Source organism: Alligator sinensis, unplaced genomic scaffold (assembly GCF_000455745.1).
Source record: "Alligator sinensis unplaced genomic scaffold, ASM45574v1 scaffold812_1, whole genome shotgun sequence".
Taxonomy (NCBI): Eukaryota; Metazoa; Chordata; order Crocodylia; family Alligatoridae; genus Alligator; species Alligator sinensis.
In genome coordinates, this window is record NW_005843249.1 from 49,632 (window position 1) to 53,717 (window position 4,086).

The 4,086-nt window shown below is 48.8% G+C and overlaps 1 protein-coding gene across 1 annotated transcript in view; it reads left to right on the forward strand.

The window, feature by feature from the left end:
• TACR3 (tachykinin receptor 3) overlaps window positions 1-4,086 on the forward strand; it is a 112,259-nt gene that overhangs the window by 37,996 nt on the left and 70,177 nt on the right. The gene's annotated exons all lie outside the window — the stretch shown is intronic.

The window sequence follows — 4,086 nt, forward strand, 5'->3', positions numbered from 1 at the left end:
AGCAGAACTGCGGCAAAAAGTTCTGTCGCATGGGCATAAGGAAAGGGGAACTGCGGCAAAGTTAATGTCTTTTAGTAACCTTGTATCTTAGTGTAACTACAGGGCATTAGGTAAGTATGGTTACAAAATGCAGAGCAAGCAAGAAGGAAAAAGAAACCCACAACTCAGTCGTTAGGCCTTGTGCATCTTGCACAAGGGAGCATGAGGGACTCATACGGTTATTACTTAAGTGCTATTATCAAATCATGGGGCCCAGATCATAATGTATTTTTACCACAGTAGCACCCAGGATCCCATTTCCTGGGCAGCCTGCACTAGGAAAGAATACACACCTGGCATCATCCTACTCAAGGGCTGCGTGGCCAAAACTGCCAGCAAGACATGCAGCTGGGGTTCAGCAACACATCTATGCTGAACCCAAAAGAATTTGCAACAGCAACTAAAACATGCCAGGCTCTCAGCCCTGGCTCAGAGCACATTAGCCAAACTGCCAGGCTCCAACCTTGGCTAGTTTTGCTGCAGGGATTGATGCACCCCACATGCCATCATCCCACTCAAAACCCAGAAAGCAAAAAGGAAAAGAAGAGGGAGAGAACAGAGGTCTCAAGCCCTGAGACAGACTTGCTCTCCCTGTACCTGAGGCTTTCCATTTCACATAGCTTCAGTTTGCTTCTTCAGCGAAGAGCAGAGTCACTAAACTGGTTCCATAGGTTCCTTGGAGGGAATCTTAAGACAAAGGGTCTAGACACAATGAAGGGGATGGGAGGTGGTTCTCTTTCAGTCCTAGAGCATGCAAGATATACAGCCATAAAATCGGAACACACTTTACCACACACAACCCTGAGTGTGTGTATGTGTTACAATAGCTTTACTAAAAATACTTCCAGAAAAATGTGCTAATTTACAGCAGCTGTTACTGCATTTCAGAGATGATTGCATTTCAGAACTGGGTGAAATGACTTTTCTAAGCTTCAGGGCAACATATTGATGTTTAAGGTAGTGTTGGAGTGTTGTTCATGATTGCCAATCCAAGATAATGTTTCTACTGACATATGTTTTTACATAATGTAGAGATAACCCTTCTGTCAGGCCCTGGAAAAGGGTCAGATTCAAATTTAGGGGCTAAACACCAAACATAGTAACAAAGTTTGGTAGTAACTAAACAGTTAGTTGTAGACTACTAGTGAAGAAAAACAATATTGGGTTGGCAACCCTGCTTGACTACAGCAGTGGTCTTACACAGTGTGGATGCCACCCCAGGGATCCCCTATTTGCCCCCACACCCTGATACCCTTGACCACACCTTGGACCATGCTGTCTCCTTACTTGTCCCCAACTTGACCTCTGCCAGTCCCACCTCCCTGTCCTTTCACAGAACCTCAAAGAAGGACTAGTATTTGCCTACCTATAAGGTGATCAGTGTTACAGCAGCAGCAGCACACTCTGGGAGAGAAGGAGGCTACAAAGACTCCTATGGGCTACAAAGCAGGGAGCTGTGCTCCCATTCAGGCACCAGGAAGTGCTGTTCTACTCCCTCTATCCTCCAGTGGACCATCAATCAAGCTCCTGGCACCTTAATTTTTTTATTGATGGCTCCATTTTTTAAGTGGACTTCAAAGTCCCCCCCTTCCCCCTCCAAGCACTTTTTTCCCCCTACAACCATCCAGTCCAAGAAATATGCGAGAGGCAAGGATTTTTGTGGGCAATATCTTTTACTGGGCCAACTGCCTGGTTGCCACTATTAAAAAAAATCATGCACAAAAATCTTGCATAGCAATGTATAAATAAGTCTCATCATTATTAGTTTATAAATCCTCTATTTTTTTCAGAGGATCAGATCAAATATGCAGTCAGCACTTCAACATACTCTATGTTTTAATAAAATGTTATGGAATTTTTAAGACAATGGTTTTGGCCCATGCATTGCAGTGTACTAATTTTAAGTCAAAGCTCACCCACAGGGATCCTGGTTTTCTCTGTAGAAAAATTGCAGCATTTCTGACTTAAAAAGAGGATGTTTTTCCCCAAGTTCTCTGATTAAAAAACCCCAAATCCATGTTTTTCTGCCATTTAAATTAAACACCTCTATATATCAATTAAACACAATGTTTTATTGATATATTTACAATTTTAAAACAATTTGGAAGCTTACCAATGCCTCAATCATTATAATAAATGAAATTTTAAATACCTATATATTATGGCATTTGATTTTGGTCTTTTTTATCATGGAAAATCAGAGTCCCCTGCTGTCCCCCCATTGCTTCGTGGCACTGAGCAACCTTGATATTCTGGTGTCCCACCCAAGCCAGTGCTCCTTACTCCTGACCCACAGCCTTCTGACCCTACCAGTGCCCCTCAATCCTGACTCAGAGTCCCCTACCCCCTGCATCATGCTGGTGCCCCTCATTCCTGACCCAGTCCCCTGCCCCCACCATGCCCCTCTCAAGCAACAGCCACCTGAGCCCTGTCGGGGGTGCTTATTCCCAACCTACAGCCCCCTGCTCCTCTCAGCCCTGCGACAGGGGGCCCCCAGGTGCCCCCATCCTACCCAGGCAGGAGCACAGCAGCTGCAGTGGCTCCATCCAACTCGTACAGGCAACAGCAGAGTGATTCCAGCCCTGGAGGGAGGAGGAGGGGAGGCCTGTGGCACCCCCAGCCACCTCCTGGGCTGTGACTCCTACAGCATGCCAGGATGCCTGTCTACATAACACCCCTAGGCAGCAGAACACCCCCAGATAGCCACCCTGCTGCTGAGAACATGGGCACTGGCCCCCAGCCCAGCCACACATCTCCCACCACCCCCAAAGGGCCTCCCCTCTCAACCCCTCCCCCACTGGAGGGGCAGGCACCTACCCCTCACTTCCCCCTGCCCTCCTGCAGACCCAGAGCCCAGACACCTTCCCTCAGCACGTGCAGGCACTGCCCCCCATCACACTCCATCCCCTTCTCACACCCTTGCCTCCCTGCCACAAACACACCCTCCACAGCCCCTCAGACAGTCCTTGAGCTGTTGCCTGCCAGTCCTCAGACTAATTGCATCCAGCTGCCAGGACTGTTCCCACAACCCTACTTGGCTGTATGCCAGACACATGTGTGTGCATTCACACATGCCCCCTATCTCCGATCACCCTCTCCCTGTTCCCCCTAACCCCAAGCAGCTCCTTGCAGGATGGAAGGCTACCAGCCTACAAGGAGAACCCTGCTGTTTCCTACAGTTTTCCTTTTTAAAGAGGAAAATCTGCACTTTTCTCCTTTAAAAGAGAAATCTGTGTTCTACTTCTCCAAATGAGAAAATCCACATTTTTCCACAGCAAGATCCTGACACCCTCTCCTGGTGCCAAAAATCCTAAAGGGAATCTTTTTCTTTTTTTTTTTTTTGAGGTAGGGGAGTGTTGCTCTTAAAAAAATTGGAAGTGTATTCCCCTCCACAGGGAACTGGCACCAGGCCTGGAGGTACTACAATACAGGCTGGTACCAGGCAGACCAGAGCCAACCCTGACAGCCTCTCTTTGGTACCAGAAATGCTTGATTTTAGCCAAAAACACAAGATGCTGATAGGAACTAGGCCTGTGTGAAGTAGCAAGTATTCACTTCAGATTCGGCCGATTTGGAGGGACAGTGATTCGATTAGGAGATTTGAATCACTGTCCAGATTCAATTCGGCTAAATCAGGTCTGAAGATTCGGCAAGGCTTCAGAGATTTGGTCATAGACTAAACAGGCAGCAGTCCTCACCTCACTGGACACAACTGCCTCCACCTGGTAAGTCTGCTGTGGTGGGTGGAGTGGGGAGGGAAGGGGCATGGGGGAGGGAGGGATCGGGACTGGGGCTAGGACAAGCTACCCAGCCAGGGTGGGGAGGGGCACGGGACTTGGGGAAGGGGGGAAGGGGGTGCCGGATGCAGGCCTGGCAGCACTCAGAATGGGGGCTATGCCCTGCTGCCACTTGCCCAGCCAGGTCGGGTGGGGAGTGCTATGCAGGTATGGCTCACTCTGGGTGGAAGGGGGCAAGCAGCAGCAGGACATAGCCCCCACTCCCACCGCTGCTGTACCTGCATCCCACACTGGTTGGCAAGTGGCGGGA